The sequence below is a fragment of the Euprymna scolopes genome, chromosome 16, assembly GCF_053919585.1.
Source record: "Euprymna scolopes isolate OS-2025 chromosome 16, ASM5391958v1, whole genome shotgun sequence".
NCBI lineage: Eukaryota > Metazoa > Mollusca > Cephalopoda > Sepiida > Sepiolidae > Euprymna > Euprymna scolopes.
In genome coordinates, this window is record NC_136497.1 from 10558645 (window position 1) to 10582883 (window position 24239).

At 32.6% G+C, this 24239-nt stretch overlaps 1 protein-coding gene across 1 annotated transcript in view; it reads left to right on the forward strand.

Moving 5' to 3' along the window:
* Nucleotides 1-24239, forward strand: part of LOC145295836 (QRFP-like peptide receptor) — a 488459-nt gene that overhangs the window by 179855 nt on the left and 284365 nt on the right. The gene's annotated exons all lie outside the window — the stretch shown is intronic.

Sequence of the window (24239 nt, forward strand, 5' to 3'; positions counted from 1 at the left end):
TTTGGAATATTTTAAATGATATAATGTTTAAATTTATCCAAATAGTCATGAAACAATTGTAACATGTAAGGAAATACACCTTGTTATGTTTTATTTCATATTATGCTGTCTTTATTTTACAAAACATATTATATGCATTAAAATTGATAATCCTTAAGCGTAATTAATTGAGTTAGTTAATATTGACTTAAATTTTTATTGGAACTTTAATATATAAACATTTTGTTAAAAAATTGTTATAAGATATATATATATATATATATATGTGTGTGCGTGTGTGTGTGTGTGTGTGTAGATATATGCATGCGAAGTACATAGATAGCTTAATTATATATATATATATATATATATATATATATATATATATATATATATATATATATATATATATCAAACCAATAATTTTACATTTTTTTATATGTTTATTTTTATTTTTATTTTTTTACTTGTACGGACTTTGGAACGTTGATTTTGATATATTCGTGAAAAGCCAATCTTTCCAGACATTCCCTACAGGAGAGAGGTTGGTTTATGGGCTATTACTTGAGGCGCATCTACCGGTGAATGCTGACAAATCAATCCCTGACTATGTTTCTGTTCTGCAATGATAGAGACTTGGAGTAACTGATTTTCTCCAGATAAAACTTACCTTGTGTCAAATCTTGCCGTTGTGGGAAAAGTACGTCAACAAATGCCTTTCTTCAGTTTTTTTTCATACCAGTCGAGTTATGTTTGGCATATTCAGATAATGAAACATGAATTGCAATGGATATGTATACATTATTAGGATAGTGTGTATTATTTATTGAGTGTCTCACGCTTACATCCGAGTGGTTGTTGTTAAATTGTTATGGACGTCCATTTCTTGGAATAAATGATTTTACCAAGAATGTTTCATAGGTTTTGGTTTCGGTTTCTTAATCTTAGCTGCTGGAACTCAATTTATTTATTTCTTATAAATAATTTTACCAAGACTTCTTCATAAGTCTTGTTTTAGGTTTCCATTATAGCTGATGGTATTCCAGTAATCTATATATTTTTATAAATAATTTTATGAAGAATTCTTCATAAGTTTGGGTTTCGCTTTCGATTATAGCCGAGGAAATTAAAGTTATACGTGACTATATATATATATATATATATATATATATATATATATATAGAATAAGTTTTGGTTTCGGTTTCGATTCGAGCTAATGCACTCAAGTCATATAGATATATATATTTTTATTTTTGAAATCACAACTTTATAATATATAAGAATCGATAGAACACTACATCTATAATAATAAATACGAAATATGCAAGAATTAAAATATAATATGCTTTACGACCGGCTACGCCGGCCGTTCCTGCTAGCCTAGATAAATACTTTTGCAGTTTTAACAAAAACACTACAAAAATATCAGAGAGTCTCCATTTACACTGAACATCTGCAGAATGCTAACATTACATATGAATGCGTCCCATGTGGAATTTCCAGAAATTCCGCTAGTAAAAAATTATTTCTAAAAAGATATGGATCTGCAAAGGCCCTAGAAAGTTATCTTCTCAATCGTTTTCTTTTCCTTCTGCAGTGAATATATTTATTTTCAGTCACAAATACAGCACACATTGCCATGAAATATGGTAAATTATTAATATTACAAGTTTCCTATTGTAAGATTTATTCCGAATAATTTCCTCTTAGAAATGTTTATTAATAAAGGCCAACTATTAAAAATGTCACTCTATCTATCTATCTATCTATCTATCTATCTATATCTATATCTATATATATATATATATATATATATATATATATATAATTACTTAATTTACTCACAAAAAAGTATTATACGAAAGTATAGATTTATGCGTAAACTTTAAGTATTTACTTCAAAAGTGCTCAATACGTAGGTAGAGCTAGTTAGTAATTTATAAAATATATATGGCGATTAAGCTACACTGAATATTCCGCGTTTCATCCACTCTAGGACTCTTCAGGCTCATGCGCATAAGCCTGAAGAGTGGATGAAACGCGGAATATTCAGTGTAGCTTAATCGCCATATATATTTTATAAATTACTATCTATCTATCTATCTATATATATATATATATATATATATATATATATATATATATATATATATATATATATATACTTATAAAGGTGTTTTTGTCGCTGTGACATTGACATTAAAAGCTTATTATTTCTATTAAAAAACGACTTTCTTAATATACTCAGTCATGGATATGCGAGTGACAGCGGGGAGATAAGTATTTGTTATATTTCTGGGAAAAACGATAATTAATTAATCATTTTCTATGATGTCTTATTAGATGATTGTATTCGTTTAACTATTAACTTCTTTTAATGCGTATTTTCTATAATTTGCATGATTGTGGACAATTTAAGAAGAAAGCATTTTGGCAAAAGGACTTGCTTTCATATCTATCTATATCTATATTTATATATATCAATATCTATCTATTTATATATATATGTGTGTGTGTGTGAATATATATATAAATATATATATATATATATATATATATATATATATAACCTCGTCTGTGAGTACGACACATTCCTATCAAACTTCTCCCCAACTGTCCTGACATGCAGAAGATCAAGAATAACGTGAACCGGCATCTTGCTGCCAAACTCCCTACATAGTACCCCTGTAGCTTATGTCCCTGATGATAGCCCTCTAAATCAAAGTGGCAATTTGCCTTCTTTGGGGTGAAAATATAATTAAGATATATATATATATATATATATATATATATATATATATATATATATATATATATATATATATAGTAAGATATAACATATATATGACGATTTAGCGCGAATTTTAATTCGCGTATAAGCCTGAAGAGTCCTAGAGTGGATGAAACGCGGAATATTCAGTGTAGCTTAATCGCCATATATATTTTATAACTTACTAACTAGCTCTACCTACGTATTGAGCACTTTTGAAGTAAATACTTAAAGTTTACGCATAAATGTAAACTTTCGTATACTGATTTTATGTGAGTAAGTTAAGTATATATATATATATATATATATATATATATATATATATATATATATTGTAAATATAGGATATCAACCTTGTTGAGTTTGTTGTTATGCCATAATATATTTTTCATGTTTTATGTTTCATTTACTTTACTTCCAAATATTTACGTTTTTGGCTGCTATTTTTATCTGTTATTTTTATCTTTATCTATTTATATTTTAGATCACAGTCGTGTCTTTCTTTTTGCCTGCTATTCTTGCTTTGTATTTTTTTTTTGGTTGTGTGTGGGTTGGCCGTATTATATTTAAGATCACACTCCTGTCTTTACTTGTGTATTTGTTCTATTCTGATTTGAGCTAAACCATTAAATTTTTCTGTTATTGTTACTGTTGAGTACACGTGGAAAGAAGAAAACAACATTCTACCTGCATCCACTGAAGCTGAAACGGAGATTTTATGTTTGGCTGAGATTTATAAATCATAAACTCATTAAAATGTCTTCTGTAGTGTTGGTCAATTGAGCTCTACTTAAACAATCATATTAGAGATCTTGATATGATTTTATATCGAACATCCCATTCATGTCGAACCAGTAAATGGAAGTGTGCAATTCGGTATGGTGTCAGAGGTCTAGTGTTCTGACCAAGAGAAGACAATCTTAAAGAAAACAGCCAAGCGGTGGCTTTGACTGTGACATTTGTTCAGAAAGGAAAATCGGATTTCGCTGAGCAGTAGTTAACATTCTGAAACGAAACTGAATGAAACAGGGTTAAGGGAAAGATCGCTAAGACAAACGAACGAATCCGGATAAACCTTTAAGATGATCGCCAACACTTCGTGACCTACCCGCTAATTTAAAATTTATTTTTACAATCTAATCGACAAGGCGTGTCTACACTTATATATATATATATATATATATATATATATATATATATATATCGTCTTGTCAGACGAGTGTCACTCCCTCAGACACTTAAAGTCAATGAGCCCCAAAATGACCTCTTTTTTTTAGTCCTACCGGTGAATTCAACCGCTCAAGCAGGCATGACACTGAAGACGGTCATTGAGATCAATTATTACATGCTTCAATATATATATATATATATATATATATATATATATATATATATATATATATATATATATATGAGCAAGCAGTTAATAAAATATGTTAAAAAACGCTTTGAAATTAGTTAAAAACATATTTAATCTGAAAAGGAAACACTAGATAAATGGATAGTCCTTAATCCGCGGAGGTTCGAAGAAATACTCTCCTTCTAATCAGAGGGTAGGCATTTTCAAAATGCGGGATCGGATTTTGCATGCAAAAGTATTTGATGAAACAACAAGTAAGTCAAAGATCTTACTTGAAAACAAAAGAAGTTAAGCAGAGGGAATATGGTAAAGAAAAAGGTGATTACACATGAATGGATAGTCTGGTGGAAGACAAAAAATCCAGTGACGGTAAAATCCAAATGTAAAACTTCAAGAAAGTTAAAAGAATTTCTATTTGTACAAGTAAAATCCAAGGAAATCCCGAAATTGGAAGAAGATGGTCCATAATAATCCAAAGGCAGAAATCCATGGAATAATTCCCAAAAAGATGTACAAGGATAAAAATAATATTAATAAAAGAAAAATAGGATGTGCTTTTCACTCTACTTCCGAGACATAACTATAAATAAAAAAAGATCTGGGAAGAGAAAGGAGAGAGAAAAAAATGATAAAGGTAAATATAAAATATAAAATAAAAGGAAACAAAAGTCAAAATGACCGAGACAGGAAATTTTAAAGGCGCGAAAATATATAGGGCAAAATAATATAGGTCAACTGAAATGTACAGGTCATCACTTAAAAAAATGTCAGCAAGAGTTGTTAAACGACACTAAAAGGAAAATAAAGAAGGAAAATTAAAATAAATAAATATATATATAATAAATAAATAGTAAATAAAGAATAAATAAATAAATAAATAAAATAAAATAAAATATAATAAAAAATAATAAAATATAAAATATAATATATAATATATAATATATAATATAAAATAAAATAAGAAAAAAAATTAAAAAATAAAAATTATACAAGTATACAATCATATTTCAGCATTATATATATATATATATATATATGAACAAATGATTAAAAAATGTTAAAAGACATCTTGAAAAAGAGTTTAAAACATATTTAATTTAAAAAAAAAAAGGAAGCACAAGATAAGTGGATAGTCCTTAATCCGCGGAGTTTCGAAGAAATACTCTCCTTCTCATCAGAGGGCAGGAATTAGCAAAATGCGGGATCGGATTTTGCATATAAAAGTATTTGATGACACTACAAGTAAGTCACAGATCTTACTTGGTTAAAAAAAGGGTGAGGTAAGGGGAATAGGAGGTAAGAGAAAAATGATAAAAAGATTTCACATGAATGGATAGTCCGGTGAAGGGTAAATAATCCAAGGATGGTAAACTCCAAAACGGTCGAATTAAAAATTTCCAATCCAATGGGTAAATTCCAAATGGTCCAAAATGATCCAAAAGGATATATATATATATATATATATATATATATATATATATATATATATATATATATATATATCCAACACCTATATATGTATATATATTTTCCCAAGACAGCACAGGGAGGCTAAATTCTAAATATTTTCATGTGTTATATTTCCCCTCTTTGGTTTTAATACATAATGTAAATTTCACAGTATAAGGATTCTTAGTGCTGGATATATTCACAATCGTACTATATTCCAAAAGAGGGGAATCTAACATATGAAATCTATTTGGAATCAAGTCTCCTCTTCTTGCTGTTTTTTTTTTCAGATCATTTGAAACGATAGCAGCAAGGATTAGTCTCCTCTCCATCAAAGCCAGCGATTTTGGGGAAATATCAGAAATTTTGTAATTCATATTCAAAACAAGGAGAACAAATGACTATAATTAAAATATTGGTAAAGTTGCACTATCTTTCCACGCAGAAGTAATCCTTTAAAAATTACAACTACTATAGGTGTTTGGGGGATGCTGAAAACGAAAATAACGTTTAAAATTCCAAGAAATGAGTAGTTTCCAAGATATCAACAAATTATTTTTTTAGAAGTGGGGTATAACTTTTCTATATTAATTTAGCGTAAAATGTCTCATTTCATAGTCACCTTTTTGGGGAGGTGCTATTATTTTTAAGGGGTAATGTTTATTTGGTAATTGTGGCATGGTATACCAACATAAACACCTCCTTAAAATACTTTTTTTCTATTGGGTTTTCGAGTGTGCTAAAAACGAATATCGCATTTAAATTTTCTGCAAATTAGTATTTTCCGGGTATTAAGCAATGTAATTCTTTTATGGTATAAGTAGTGGTCATTGTTATGCCCGCTTAAGCTTTTTTTCTTAATACCGGGAAAAATACTTATTTGCGGAAATTTTTAATTCGATATTCGTTTTCAGCACACCCAAAACCCCATAAAAACAAGTTTTTAAGGTATGTTTTATGTTGGTCTACCTAGCCACAATAAACATATCCTTTAAAAAGTAACAGACCATACCAAAAGGTGGCTATAAAGTGGATGCTCATTTTACGTTAAATTAATACAGAAATATGATCTCACTTTTTGCAACAATAATATGGTAACTTAACGGAAAATATCACATGGCCCATTACAATTCAAGTCATTAGCTTTCCAACAAGCTTTCATTTGTTAAATTCTGAAAAATAGTTGTTGAAATTTCAAACTTTTAAATTTGTCAAAAAAGGTGGCATATCTATATATTGATAGATATATACAGTCGTAGTCAAATTGAAAATTGAAATGCTCATACTTTTGGTTTTATGAGACAAAGCTATATGAAAATTTGCAGAGTTTTGGGAGAGTATAATATTATTCTATGGTTAAAATTTTATGACTATTGTTCAAAAATAACCTATATTTTAAAACCTATGAAAATATGCCAAAATTTGCCTACATTTGTATAGATAGTGTCATGGCAGGAAGCTTAAATTTCGTTGCTTCGGTTCTCCCCCAAACATTTGTATATTTGCTTCAGTTGTCTTCCCTATGTTTGTATATATAGTGTTCTGACAGGCAGTTTCGTTTTTGCTTCTTCAGTTGTCTCCCATATCGCCTTGCCAAGTCAGTAATATATATTTATTTGAGTTGGATTTTGATTATGATTTGTTTCTCCTTTTGAAACTGATTCATAATTTACAATTAATTATCGTTATCCTCAATATAAATACAGCCCTAGGATAAACCTAACGATTGAGGTAATTATGTGTCTACAGTACTGTGAGCAATGTTCCTTTAAAGTATAATAGGTTAAATTAAACTTCGCTCTTCTAGACTTCCTGTCTAATTCCCTATATATATATATATATATATATATATATATATATATATATATATATATATATATATATATATATATATATATACTTCAGAATAAAATTATATAACAATCAGCTTGTATGGAAACCTGCGATTATAAGATTTACAAGATATTGGTGTTAGTAATATTCTATAAGTATTATCCCACCTAAATAAGAATTGCTCGATATATAAGATAGAGCAATTAAATAAAATTTTAGTCATTCAACGGATTGAAAAAAATTATGGCGTTAAATGTTTGAGTTTCAGATAAAAGATGTTTATTATTCTATGTAAGACAAAAAATACATTAGAAATATTTTAACTCCTTATCCTATAGGATTTCGATGTCTACCATCTCCTCAGAGGAAAAAATATTACCAAATAGTTATAATGGTTTACACCTTATTTGCTTAAGTCAGTGAGACATGGAAAATCACAATTAAGAATTGATTGATTAATTAAAAGTCGTAGAGTAAGAGAAGATAAAGAAAAGGATATAAAAGTTAGCATCCACATTGTATGGTAAAACCCGAAGTGAATGTCTTTGAAAGCAGTGTGGTAAAATGATCCAAACTGTATTTTACGTAATCCACATCACAATGTAATGATCCGAATTAGGCATTTTCCTGGAGTAATTTTCCTTTGTTATATAATGGGTCCGGTAAAAAAGTGTTTCTTTTTATATGGGCCCGGTGAATCTTTTTATTAATAAACATATAAATTGATATATTTAATATTTTATACTCATAGGACACGAGCTTAAAATTCCACTCTAAAAAACTTTCAAATTGATAATAAAATTAAAAATTAAAAAATTAAAAAATTAAAACCGCTTTAGCAGACAGGCCATGCAAAATAAGAGAAACTGAAGTGAAACGAAAAGGAAAAGAAAGGAAAACGACAGAAAATGCTTGCGCGTAATAAAAAAGCGAGTATAAAATAAAATAAACCATTCAATTTAACCAGTGTTTACATGAGTAAAATTAATTCATCGAACAGAACAATTTGGTCCCATTAAAGACCACTAACAAAAAGATTAAAACCAGGATGTCATCTCACTAAAACCAGAATCCTGTTTTCAAAGAGCTCTTAAAGTGTATTATAGCATTTGGATTTTAGAAAATGTTTAAAATAAATGTCTAAGGTGAAGAGGTTTTTAAAAGAATTTTAAATTTGTGAAGCATTGCTGAATTAGTGTTTAATGCAAATTTCAAATGTTAAAATTTTTCAACTGGGAGATTATGCACATGTTATGCCTAAGAAAACTTTTTAAACGCTCAACAGGGATTGGAATTTTAACTGAGAATAACCATGTTATTCCACACAAAATCTTTGGGCATTATCCATAGGGACTGAAATTTGTGTAATAGTCTTAGATATTGGCAGGAAACCTCGGGAAGAAAAATATTTAATGCGTTTTACACAAGCAGTTTGGTCCAATTTGAAGAATGTGGGCTTTCCACTATTATCTAACGGAATGCATAATTTGACTCAGAAATGTGTGAGGGGATATGGATTAAAGGTTGAAACCATAGACAAAGGAAATATTAAACATTCCAATAAGAAAGAATGCTTATATAAATAAAATCGTCGCGAAGAAAAGGTCAGTTAATTAGTCAGAGAGATGGAGAGCGATTTTCGTCACCACTTCATGACCCCACAACCGCCTAACCATGCACCAGCTCACGCACCTTTCAGAAACGCAGGATCACAGAATAATACAATATCATCAAAGGCTGATGTAAAATAAAAGCAAGTTTGTAGATCAATTGTATTTTGATTTTGACTTCGCTATCCGTGTGTATATAATTGTACTATTGACAAAAGAAAAATTAACATTCATATAGACTGGACAAACGCATTTTGAAGAATCAGCCACAGCAAACACGTATCATTATTAATAATCGCATATCAAATACATATTGTAAAATTTACACAGAATCGTAAGTATTTTATTTTTCATATTTCGGATTCTCTACGAGTAATATAATTAGTTAAGTAAAGACATGTTTATTCTTGTAATCAATAAAATCTGTGAACTTTCAAAATTAGATTATTATTAGTATTTTTTCTTTCTTGAATCACATAAATAAAATTCCTTAATAATTGATTTAACAGTCCAATGAAGTTTACTCGTGAGACAGAAAAAAAAGTAATACATTTTGGAGTAAAAATAAATTAACATCCAACAACGAACAAAGCTCTAATGTAAATCGTAAGATAAAAAATTAATAAAAAGCACGCGATGAAAAGCAAAATCATAACTTTTTTTTTACGAGGTAGTCACAACTTATCAAGGCCCGGAAGCGACTCGGGGATAAGGGTTATTGTGTGTACCGTACGTTAATGTTGGAGATTTGATAAAGTGTCTTACTTAAGAAGGCGGTTCATCAGAAATTTGTTTACATTTGACTTGAAGACATCAGGCGAGAAACAGGCAACCGGAACAGAGTTCCACAGGCGTGCACTTCTAAGAAAAAGTTTTGTTCATGGAATCTACGTTTTGATTTTGGCACAGATAAGGAGTGGGGAAATTTTTTACAGTGGTTTCAGCTAGGGGGGTGTTTATCGTGAAAGATTGGTTAGGGGGAGGACAGAGATTGGAGCTCAGACGAGCAGCTGCCATGGTAGTAAGGATAAAACAAAGACAGGCTCGCAACGTCTCTCCTGTGGGAGAGAGGTTGCAGGGAAGAGAAAAAGGCATCGCCCTCTAGGCCACGAAGCCTATTTTGTACACTGTCAAGGCAGGATAGGCTATTTTTAGCAGCTCCTGGCAAGCTGTGGCAGCAGTACTCCATCCTTGGACGTATTTGGCTTTTATACAGATAGATAATTGTATCAGGGGTGAGATATCTTCTGGAGCGGTAGAAGGATCCTCCCATTTTTCCAGCAACCTTGGCAACAGATTTGATGTACGTGTTCTATTTCAGGTCAGGAATAAAGGTCAAACCCAGAAGCTTATCAAAACATGGAACTTCCCTAGACGAGAGCCACCCATTTCAATTGATGCAAGATTGGGATCAGAGCGTTGACGATGTAAAGATATGAGCTTGGTTTTAGATGCATTAAAAAGAGTACGAACGCTTAGAATACATATACATTAAAAACCATCAAACAAATGCTAAAAAAAGCAAAACTTTTTCTTAACATCCTTTTAAAACCGGAACATATATTGTTTCATACAATGTTTTCAATCTAATATATGTCGGATAGTGGGACTTAAGCAAACCTTGATAAACATCAAAATAGACAGATATACAAAATTACTATTTCCTGAATTTTAGACCAACTAATCTGTGTACATAACGTCGATATCAAAATGAACTTCCACTTTACAAACGTGCTACACACTTTAAATTCTAACATCTATGTTGCGTTCTAAAAAGAATAAACGAACCATTGGTTAGAGGGACCACATAATTTTAAATAGCGTCTTTTCTATTTTTAAACAGCATTCTATTAAAGTTATGAGATAAAAAATAACATATAATTCCTGTTTGTGATTTTTATAGAGTCCATTGCATTGATTTTATTTATTTCATAGTTGCACACACGCACACACACACGCACACACACACACATATTTTTACGCGTTTACTCCTCGTGAGTATTCGTCAAGCATGGAATTGATGTTACTGCGTGACATCTTTGTATATTGACGTGATATGTAGTTTGATAGTTAGCCAATCAGATTTTTGCTATTAATTTTCGCATCTAATGATCGCGTCTTAATCAGGTAGCAGTTTACCTGATTTGTAATTCACCTTTATCTTCGTTTGTTTTTAGAGTTTTTATGTGGATACATGAAATAATATTATAGAAATGGCAATACATTAGTTACGTTTCAATCTGTCTTTCTCTTTCTACATAGTTTGAAAAGCTCCGTATTTTTCTTACATGACAGGGTATATAGGTGTTAAATGAGAAAAATTTTCGTTTGTGCGAACAGATTGTATATATAATTAATATAACGACTATTTATCGGCATGGTAATAATTAGGGGAAAATGAGATTATATTTCAGTAGAGTTTGACCGTAATTGATATTATTTCCAGGCCGCTGCCCTCTCGGGGATGCTGACCACGCCGTGATAATGATAGACATCACTCTAAACTCTGGACTCTTAGTTTAAGAGCCACTGCTAAAATTGACAAGGTACTACAATAAAGTTGATTAGGTTTCCATTAGGAATGACATCAGAGATGCTCCATGGGGAAATATTTTTTTCTCTTCCGACTGAATAGTGTGCAAATTAGACCACTATATTGTTCAAAGTGACAACTGAATCACATGTTCTCACGCGTACGTTCTATAGCAAACTCCACTCTCAGTAATGGTTTACTTCTACTTGCGCAGCTGCCATTACTCATAGGCAGTATGACTACCGCAGACGTATTCGACATAAGGCAGTACAAATAGGAAAGGTATATAAAAGTTAGAAGTAATTGTAAGAAAGAAATCGTCACAGCCAAGAAAGGCCGAAATAACCAGAAAATGCATTGAAGCGCAGAAATTAAGAACTGAAGACTTCTGAAAAATCTATAATAGTGTAGTAAATAATGGGTAATCAACAATTCCCCCACTATCCAACAATCTTGAAGTTGTTTGTTCGACAACTTAGAAGGCTAATCTGCTTGTCCGTCGGTTTGCCTCCAACTCTACTTTGGATGCAACAAAGTATTCCCTTACAGATTTTCCTCTGTGGACAGAAACCACAGTAGATGATCCAAAACTTACTAATCAAGCACACATCATAGAAATCCTAGACACCTAAAAAGCATAAGGACCTAATTTCATTCCTGTTCCTGTTGTAATATTGAAAATACTCTGCTAAGGTTTCTTCTGTTCTCCCCAAACTTTTCAACAAAAGTCTTAACAAATATTGCTTTCCTGATTGCTGGAAAATTGCTTTTGTGTTGCCAATTTACAAGAATTCTGGCGAATACACTGCCCTATTAAATTATCGCCCCATTAGCCCCCTCTCTCTTTTCGGCAAAATATTTGAGTCCATAATTAATCAAGCTCTAGTCCAGTACTTTACAGCTGCTAAACTTCTGTCCGAATAATAGTATGGGTTCAGAAAAGCCCGTTCTACTTCAGATGTTTTAATTGTATTCTCTTAACATATATCCGAAACTTGTGATAAAGCAGGCGAGGTTAGGGAAGTAGCTTTAGATATATCTAAGGCCTTTGACAGGGTATGGCACGATAGTCTGGTCATGAAAATCAAATCCTCTAATATTACTGGCCGAATATTTAACATAATTAAATCTTTCTTTAATAAGAGAAGAATCCAACTCGTCCTGGATGGTCGTATATAAAAACAATATGATATAAATGCAGGTGTAATTCAGGGGTCGATCATTGGATTTTTATCACTCTTGATATTCATAAATAACCTCCCCGATAAAATTGTTACTGAGATGGGTATATTTGCTAATAACACCACGTTCTATAACAGACATAGGGGTAAAACGAATGAACATATATCCAAGGCAATGGCTAAAACACTAGAGGAAGGTCTCTAGTCTGTAGTGGAATAGGGACAAAAGTGGATGGTCACATCCAATGCTGCTAAGACGAAGCTTCTTTCCTTTTAATAGCTACAACGAACCTGCTCAACCACTAATAGCCATGACTAATGAAGCATTACATGAAAGTACTTCATTCAAACTCTTCAGCTTGACATTCACGGGGAGTTGGAACAGATACATTGAGGGCATTGCTAAGGCTGCAGCAATGAAGATGGGCTCCATCTACCGTGCTAGAAAGTCACGCCTGAAAGTTTCTTGTAGCTCAAAATCGCCCCCATTCGCCCATGTATGGAGTATTGTTGTCATTTTTTGGGCTGGTGCATCTGTTACTTGTCTCTCTCTCTCTCTCTTTCTCTCTCTCTCTCTCTCTCTTAGACAGAATTCAAAAGACAGTCTCCACTATCAGCTAGGATTCAAACGCTGTCCCATCAACGAAATCTTGCATCCCTCTGCCTGTTTTACAAGTAGTTTAATTGTGGAAGCTCGAACGAACTACAAGGCTTTGTTCCACCTCGACGAAAATACACCCAACAAACCCGACAAACAGCAAAATCCCACCCATACACAGCAGATATCCATAGAAAAAAGAAAGCCTTCTACTCTAATAGGTTCTATTTTAGGATAGCTAGACTTTGGAATTCCTGTACTGACATGTAGAGGTTCAAGTATGATGTAAACAGACATCTTGCTGCTCAACTCCCTACATTCCTGAAAATCAAGTCCCAGATATTAGGCCTCTACATAAATATGGCACTGTGTCTTTTTAGGGGTAAAATGCAATAAATAAACTCTTCTTTCTCCCTCTATTCCCTTGGTTATCCTGTTCACTTTCATAATTCCTTTTCACTCGTAACATTTGGTCTTACGCTCGTTTTCCAACATCTGCAATACATTGGCTGGCAAAATAGCAACTTTATCAGCATTGTAGTAGTGTATACACTTAAGGAGAGAACTTGTTATACTTTATAATGATGCCAAGGTTGTGCTACAAGAAATGGGCGGAACAATGTAAGAAGGTTTTATTTTTATTTGTGTCTATTTGTGACAAGTGTAGCGGCCATTTATAAAACACTGTACATTCTCCTTTTATTAAGTCGGCTGGACACGGCAATAAAAATTCTCGCTATTATTCGCAGATGTGTATTGCTTTTCTCGGAAGTCGATCAGTAATGCTTGCCAAACTGATCATTTACTTGATTGGTGCATCTAAATCTTTTATTAAGATGCATCCAATAATGTGTATAAAACGAGTTGTATATGGGTAGATCTGTCACGGGCTTGATTTGCGAAACGAACCGAGCTTAACCCGTAAATATTCTATGGGATAATATAGCATTTCCCCCAGATAGACACTAGTCAACCTACTCATACTAAATCAGTAATAACAACAGTAAACCTGTATATGCACAATGTTTTATCACTGATCCATTTCCTACTGTTTCTCATTTTACTTTACTTGCTGGCTTCTTTTTTAACAGTCATTGTTTTACATTGCATTTATATACAAGGTGCCTTCAACGAGTTTCCAGACCTATTTCGTATGGGCACTTTTAATTGATAGTACTCGCATGAAAGTCTCGTCCTCTTCGAAGTAATCTCCTCCGGCTGCAATGTACTTGTTATACCGTTCTTACTACTTCTGGAAGACCCATAAAATCCTCTTGTATGAGCGTGTAAATGGCCCTCATCACAGGCTCGTTCACCTCTGTAAGTGTCTCATAACGACAGCTTCTAAGGTTTTCCTTGAGCTTGGAGAAAAACCAAAAGTCACAGAGATCAAAATATGGACTATAGGGAGAGTGAGTAACTGGCGATGTGTTATATATAGGTTTCATTATTAAAAGTGCTGCTTAGAGAGAGTTTTATTAAGAGGGATGTTGTGAGAGATGTTGTTGTTGTAAGAGAGATTGTTGATGAGTTTTAGAGAGAGGGATGTTGTTGCGTTCCGTGTTCGTGTTATGACGCGATTCATATTTATAAAATGTTCATCCTTAGATGTGTAGAAGAAGCTCTTAGAGTGAGGAAACAGTGTTCAGACAGTCTTAGTGTTCACATTGTGTATGTAAAGACATTTTAAACCACATGATATACATAAGACATATATAACAATTTTCACTTTACCTTTTGGTAGAATTACAACACAAAGACGACGTTTATAAAAACACATGATGGGTTTATTTCTACTCCCGACCGGTCGTGGTTTTCCTCATCAAGAATTCAAAGCTTCACATATTAAGTTTTAAAAGTGACCGTCTCGCTTCTAGACGTTCGAATCCCAACTGCAGACTATCGTCTGTCGTCCTCAACTCTCTCTTACTCTCTCCTAGTTTCTCTCAGTTTCTCTAAAGTTTCTAACTATATCGAGAACTTCCCATTTTCCATGAAGTCATACACATGTTAAAACATGTGTCTTCTTTCACGTGTTCTGGAAATGCGTGACCACAACTTTTTCCTTTGTTTACAAAAGGAATTTTAACCTATATTCTCAATAACCGATATTTCCAATATGTTAAAAACATGTTTATTAAATTATCTTGTAGTTGCATTCTTTCAATTAAATTTTCATAACAGAATTGACAACGCACATTCTTTTCTTGAAACTATTCTATCTCTAAGTTAAACAATGGTTTGTTTTCACATTCCATTGTTAATTCTCTCTCGTAATCTATTTCTAAACCTAAATTACGAGGTTCGAATTTCGTCTATGCTATTTCATTTTCATTTTAACTAAATCTCTCTATTTTTATACTTACATGAAAAGGGGGCAGCCCTTATCATGTAACAGATGTCCATAATGATCAAATAGTCTGAAACAAGAATGAAGTTGTGAACTGGTGCATTCACGCAAAGCTTCAGTTCCGCGGGAATAATTAATAACAGTTCTCTCACTAATATCGAACAGTGTAGTTACTATCTCTATAGACACGGTCTTTATCCATAAAATTCTATATTTGCCAATCAACTCTGGTGTTCTGACTGTCTTACTCATGCAATACTTCGCATCGTCTCTCAAAAGCTTCCTGTCTTCCCTGCATTTTTTATGTCACTCTAAAACTGCTGATCAATTCATGCAAGATGGTCCAAACGCAGTCTGAAGCATTCCAAGTTTAAAAGAGAAATGTCATGCATATTATTTTTCTAAAACGCTTTCATGTTTTAATTAGAATTTGGAAATTCACCAGCGTTGACAATCAGGTTATACTATGTGTATTCCTATTCCTGATGAAGCTGTTCATTGAATCTGATACCATATAAACTTAAAAAAAGCCGTAGATATATCATGGTATGTGAAAACGTTTAAAGTACATTATTATAATACTGCGCCTATACATTTATTTTTACGGTTGATTCTCTCTGCTGAGCGTCGTTCATCCAGTTTGTATGAATCAGATAAATACTGTTGGCATTCCTTTCACCGTAATCTTTCTAGTTAGAATTCCATCTAGGACATTGGGTACTTACGGAGGTGACCACGGGAATGCTGCCCACATTTTTAAGTGAAAGTGTTTCCCTGACATATAATAGATTTGAACATGGCACACCTATGTTGCGAATTCGTGCCGTTAACTGCTTAGTCATTATCATGCTCGTGTCGCTGCTTATTTAATATTATTGAATGAGTTAGCATCCAGGAGGAATGAGGAAAGATTAAAGTTTACGCAGACTATCCGTATAAAATAATGATAGTTGCAAATAAAGAATTGCAAAAACATATATAAACAAAAACTATGCATATTTTAAAATAGACGACAGTTTCCTTAGCTTTTTGGATTGGAGCAAAGTGTAGTATCGGTTCTTATCCTACACCTCATCTTTTTTTCTGCTCTCAGTCAGTGAAAAAGAAATACTATTAAACTAGAGCAATTTCAAGTACTCGGGATGTAATTTTTTTAACTGAATCATAATAATTATAAACACATTAAAAATATATAATAAAATCCCACTATCGACTCAATCTAACATTGTAAATTGATTACTTTCAAAATCTCAGATCTCATCAGTATTGATGATGATTTTAGACTTTGTATTATTTTTACTATGGGGAATGAGTACCGATCCTTTTTCTCATCTACAGCATATTGTTATTGAATATATAAAACAGGATAACTTGTTTAAAATATATACTTCTGTATTGTTAGCTGTTGTAATTTACTCGTTGAAAGTGAATGTTTCAGCAAATTTGTTTCAGTATATACAAATAACATACGTGACAGAAAATAAACTAAAAACTGAAATACTAATGTGTTATAAACAAAAGGAAAAAAAACTAATAAATGATTTTTATTCAGGATGCCTTTAAAACAAAGGATTGTAGGGGACGCTTTGTTATGTTCTATATATTTTATCTGAAAATAGATTGTGACTGTCTGTATATGATATTTTTTTTCATTTCCCATGTAACTGATAATAAGGGGCATTGTTTAATATGATAACAGACGAATTAATACGATCCATTGATGCTAATTAGATTTTAAATTATTTTAAGTTAAGAGATAAAGATGTATTTCTGTGCGGAAATATTTTGTTCCCTCAACTCTAGTATTAAAATTAGTAATTATTTACAGAGAAACCGGTTGATAGAAAAAAATCTTAAGATATAAAATTCATTTGAATTGGAACCAAACTATTGGGAAGAATCACGTAGCAATAGATGAATACATCGCATATGAAATAGAGTTTTATAGAACTACACATGGTCAATGTAATAAAGTAAATATTTACTATTTATTTAGGAACGCTTGATGACACTACGCACTATAACAGACTCGGCGGAAAAAAGACGAGTGAACGCATATCTAAGGAAAAGGCAGAGACTCTAGAGGAAAAATCCCAGTCTGTAGTGGAATGGGGCCGAAACTGGGTAGTAAGGTTCAATGCTACCAAGACGAAGCTCATTTCCTTTAATAATTACAAGAAACATTCTCAACCACAGATTGCCATGACTAATGATACACTTACTGAAAAGTCTTTTCTAAAGTTCATTGGCTTAACATTCACAGACAACATGAATTGGGAAAATACATTGCGGTAATTGCCAAGGTTGCTGGGAGGAAGGTGGGCTCCTTTATCGTGCTTGATGACTACTCACACCTGAATGTATCCAGCATATCTACAAAGCCACTATTCGCCATGCATGGGGTATTGTTGGCACATCGGGACTGATGCATCTGACACGAGTCTCTTGCTCCTATGCAGGGTCCAAAATTGAGTCGCCAACCTAATAGATCCCCCACTATTAGCCAAACTCCAATCTCTGTTCCATCGTCGAAATGCCAAAATGTGGCATTGTTATTCCTATTTTAAAATTATTTTAATAGGAAGTGTAGACCAATGGTTCTCAACCATTTTTTAATCATGACTTTCTTTTCTTTTTAATGTATTTTAGTGAACCGTTATAGCTTATTTTATTTTTCAGTAATCTAAAGAAAACCAAAGAACATATATCAACAGTTTATCTTGAAGGAAAACTGAACCGATATTAGCGTTACATGTACCATGGGGGTCCACATGGACCCCGGTTGAGAACCATTGGTGTAAACAAACGCAAAACATTAGCACTTCTTCGACAAACGAGACAAGCAACAAAATCCCACCCTAACGGTAGAGATCCTTGGTTGCTAGAAAATATTTTAATCAAATAGCTTCTTCCCTCGAATTGCTAGACTTTTGAATTCCTCCCTCTGTTCCCCTGACTATACTGACACTCAAATGTCCAAGTATTATGTAAATAGGCATCTCGCTACCAAACTCCTTACATAGAATCCCTTCAAATTTGGTTCCAAATAGTAGCCGCTTACGTCAAAGTAGCACTGTGTCTTGTTCGGGGTAAATTAACAGTAAAAAAAAACAATTTATGAGCAATTATACTGAGTAGAATTGCACTGAAATGTGATTAATATTTTGTTTCATAGTTTTAATTATAATTCTTAGATAAAGCATACACTTTGATATAATTCTGCTAAGTCTTATAAAATCGTTGTATAATTTGATTTTACTTTGATATACAAAGAACTATTTCGTGGTTGATAAAGCAAACAACGAAGATTAGTTTCTCATTTTTTTTATTTGTTGCCGTTTTGTGTTCGTTTGGCGTTTATTTTTTATCTTGTTTGTTTTGCTATTTTTAAATTTGATACACATTTGGTTTGCCAAAACTAAGCACGTTTGTCAGCAGACAAAACCCCTTGGGCACACTTTTTTTTCAACAAACTAATTTAAGTACGCTTAAACTTATGAAAACTCTTGAATATTGTATCAAGTTGGGAAAGCAATGGAAGCATAATATTAAGAAAGCGTGATTCACACATTTTCTTTTTGTGCGGATTTAATTGCCGACTCACGTAGACAAAGTTAGGTGCAACGTTAGATTTTAAACCATGGCAAAAACCTCTTCAAGAAATACTCTAGTTTTTTCCCACTGACCGAAAACAGGAAATATGAAATATAATTTCAAATTTAGTCATAGATTGATTAATTAAGACTTTGGAGTCCGCCTATTTTTATTTTTTACATTTTGTTAAAGAATTTTTCATAGTCAAATACCTGAAATTCTGTTTACTTGACAGATTTGTGACAATTGTAAAAACAAATGATTTGATTTCGAAAAAACATTTTTTTTTTTAAATATAAAAATATTTCTGAATTTTCTCAGATGCGGATTGGTAGTTTGTTTTATTTGGATTCTTCTCATTATTGCTCATGCCTTTAATGTCGTTTGCAAAACATCTCAGCCAATGTAACGTCCTATCTTCTTAAGTATATCTTCTCAAACATGGTGATCTTTCTGTCAAATTCGGTAATCTCTCTATGGAAATTGGAAATCTGCACTTAAATTTGAACTTAACTATTTATTTAGCCCACATGATTAGCATGCTCTCGTTCTGCCAAGAGTACTTGCTTTGAATATAATTTTTATGGAATAGTATTATAATGATTTAGCATAAATATGATTTAATGGTGTTATTTGTCTTTAATAATAATAATAACAATAACAATAATAATAACAATAATAACAACAATGATAATGATAATAATAATAATTATAACAACAACAATAATAATAACAATAATACTACTACTACTAATAATAATAATAATAGTAATAACAATTCTGATTTTGTTTGTGAACGTCTCTCTGGAAAGGGATGGAATTCATTTCCAGAGGATTTCCCTTAATCCCGGCTTCAAACCAAGAGCTTCAAAGATCAAGGGGTTTCCTAAGGATGTTGTTGGTACCTATAATTGCAGAGGTTTGTAGGCATCGGGGATTTGTAGTTTTTTCTAAGCCATTGCCATGATCTTTCATCAGCCACTTGCTATATCCTGGAAGATCATTCCATGCATTTTCTTCCTAGCCAGTTCCCTTGCCCTTTCTCTATCCATACGTTTCACATAATCAGCCTTGGTCTCACATACCTCCACTTCATTGGCCACAACCTTAAGCATCCACTCCCCACTTCTAACCACATGCTCCTTCAACGACATCTCCTCGGTTCTAACACAATCTTTTACACCTTTCAATCCTTTCCCACCATGTTTTCTCTTTTGATACAGCCTTGCTACGCGCTACTTCGAATGTGAAATATATCAAACATTGGTAAAACTTTTCTTGTTTTGATATCCATGGCATGCAAATCCTTGTCAGAACATTTTAAAATTCCCGCACTGTATCTCAAAACACTGAGTGCCCATGCATTTACTGCTTTCATTAGGTTTCCTCCATACAGTTTCGACTTTGCAATTAGTTTCACTCGTCTAAGATACTCCTTCCTGACTTTTTCCTTAATTTCTCTGTTCATGGTGCTTACACCTTCCAGCCCTCCCAAATACTTATATCCTGTATCTTCTACTTCTTTCGCGATTTCTCCATTTGGCAGCACTATTCCATTCGAATGAACCTTTACTCCTCTTTTCATCACCAGCACCGCACATTTACTAATCCCAAACTCCATCCAAATGTCTTCTGAATATGTCCCCACAAGTTCTACCAGTCTCTGCATTTCCTTTTCATTTCTACCGAATATTTTCAAATCATCCATTAACAGTAGATAGTTGAGGCGTCTGTCACCAGATCCAAAGTTATACCTCAGAGTTTCTGTCTTCAAGAGGATGTTCAGTGACATCATTATCATTACAAAAAAAGTGGCGATAACGAATCTCCTTGAAATATTCCACGTTTAATGCCAACCTGCCCCATCTCCTCTCTGTTTGCTCTCAGCGCCGTTTTCCATTGAGCCATACTTGTATCCAAAAGCCCTACCACATTCTCAGCAACCTTCATCATCAATAGTGTTTCATGTATCCATGAATGAGGAACCATGTCATAAGCCTTTCTGTAATCGATCCATGCTACGCTCAGATTCCTCTTCTTCTTCTTCTTCTTCGCATCCTGCATTATTGCTTTATCAATTAGTAGTTGCTCTTTAGTAGTAGTAATAATAATAATAATAATAATAATAATTATAATAACAATAATAATAACAATAACAATAATAATAACAGCAATAATAATAACAGCAATAATGATGATAATAATAACAATAATGATGATAATAATAACAATAATATAATAATAACAATAATAATAATAATAATAATAATAATAATAATAATAATAATAATAATAATAATAATAATTTGTTTTTGTTACTGCTGTTGTTTTCGTCCTCGTCGTCGTTGTCGTCGTCGTCATCCAGGCTCTAGGGAACTATACTGGCTTTAGTCAGCGAGCAATCTCTTATGATGACCTGTGTGAAAACTCAGAGTGAGTGAATAATAATAATAATCCTGGTTTCGTTTATAGACGTCTCCCTGAAAAGAGATGGGATTCATTTCCAGAGGACTTCCCTCAATCCCGGCTAAAAACCAGGAGCTTCAAAGATAAGGATGTTGGTGGTACCTACAATAGTAGGAGTCTGAAGGCCGCCTCAAACATCAGGGATTCGTAGTTGTTGAATTGTCCTTCTAGGCGACTTGATACTACTCCTAGCGTACCAACTACGACCGGAATTATTTGTATTTTAACCCCGCGTATACACCTTATCTCTTAAGCCAATATAGCATGATTGCTCCACTTCTTGTTCTCCTCCTCTCTTATATTCCTGTCCCATAACCATCCAAAAACAGTAGATAGTCGAGGCGTCTGCTACCAGATCCAAAGTTATACCTCAGCTTCTCTCTCTTCAAGAGGATGCTCAGTGGTATAATTATCATTACAAAAAGAAGTGAAAATAACGAATCTCCTTGGAATATTCCGCGTCTAATGCGACCTTGTCCCAGCACCTCTGTTTTCTGTCAGCACCGTTTTCCATTGAACCATACTTTCAAAAAGCCCTATCACATTCCCAGCAACCTTCATCATCGATAGTGTTTCAATGATCCCCGAATGAGGAACCATGTCATAAGCCTTTCTGTAATCTATCCATGTTGCACTCAAATTCCTCTTCTTTCTCTTTGTATCCTGCATTACTGCCTTATCAATAATAATAATAATAATAATAATAATAATAATAATAATAATAATAGTAATAATCTCTATATAAATAAAATGAACTCATTTTTCTCCCTCCGAGTTTGACCTTAATAGGATTGAAAATCTAGAGATTTTATGCAATGTACTGTACACAGACTGCATCGCGCTATCTGAAGGGTGTTATAGGCATATTACCTATCCACTGCCTCGCTGATCGGAGCTTCCTATATTTTATCTGGTGAGAATTCACTGCCAAAACTGGTTACAATCAATGGAAGTAGTAAATTCTTCTCTCTCTAATAAATTCATACTTCCACCGCCACCCATTTACACCCTTTATTCACAGGAGACAATTACGAACGAACACCGGGTTAGGTTTCTGTAAAAGCTGGACTGTAATTTAGGTGAAACGCGCCACGCTACTTTTACATTGGTTGCAATTAAAACAAAAACAAAACAAAAAACTTTGCATTTTTTTCCTTAAAATAAAAATTATTTTACTTCAATTCCGTTTTATTTCGCGTTCTGCTCTATTTATAACATCGTTTCTTTTGATTTTTATTGTATTTTATTTGGGTTTTGTATGTTTTTCTTCTCTTTTTTTCGTTTTGCCGATCTTTCGATTTCTTCTCTCTTTCCGTTTCTTCTCTTTTTCGTCAAGTTTACAAACGTTTATTTTTATTTTTATTTGTATTTATTTATATCTTTCCATTTTCTTTTGTTATTTCTTCTCTTTTTCCGTTTTTCCTCTTCTTTCGGCAAGTTTAACATCGTTTCTGTCTTTGTAAAACAGCCGGATTTTTTACACTAAACGAATATTTCCTATTTCTTCCGTTTCTTTGCTCTTTGTTCGCTGTCTTTTCAATCTCTTTTATTTTTTTAAATAAACATATCATAAATCATTTCCGCTACATTTCGCTTTGTTCGATGCCTTTCTCTCTATTTTCATCGTTTATTTCTTCCTTTTCCCCCATTCTTCTTTCTTTTTCTTCTACTTTTTCTTGACTTGGAAACGTCCGTCTCACGTTCGTATATAACAACATATTTCTTTGGTACATTTCCGGGTGATAAAACCGCGGTGATGGAGATTCTTCCATTACACCAATTCGAGCCACAGGAAAGCGTGCCATGGTACAGCTAGTAATAATATAAAATAATAATAATAATAATAATAATAATAATAATAATAATAATGAAGAAGAAGAAGAAGAAGACGAAGAAGAAGAATGGTCTAATTAAAAATAAACGCCTAGTCATGATAATAACCAACAGAAAAAATGAAACTTTCTAAATATTAGATTTTATCAAGTATGACTATCAAGGAAACGAGAACATTTAATGAAATACACGGAACTTCCCAGAGAACCGTATAAATCGTTGTGGGCGTACTGGGAACAGTTCTGGAAGATTTGAAAAAATGATTGACACCATGAAAATATAGTATTGATAAAAATAGCTAAAATTTTACGAAAATACTCCAGTGCAGAAGCCAACCGAAGTTATTTAAATTATTCAAAGGATTTTTTCATTTTAGGTTTTACTTATACAACTTCTCTGTGCATGTTACTTCCGACTTTCTTCAGATGAATTTTTCTGAACTCAGGAATGTCGTATGTCGAACTGAACGAATTATTTCATCTACGGGTGTAAATTGTTCTCATTCAGCCATAACCAAGTAAATGTTTTTAAGTAAATATTTTGTTTATATTCTTGTTATCATCGTCTATATTTCCTAGTAACGCTGAAACAATAGGTTAAAATATATCACGTTTTGTTTTAATATATTGACATATAGATGTACTAAACATATAAACGGACCATACGCAAACGAAGCTAACAA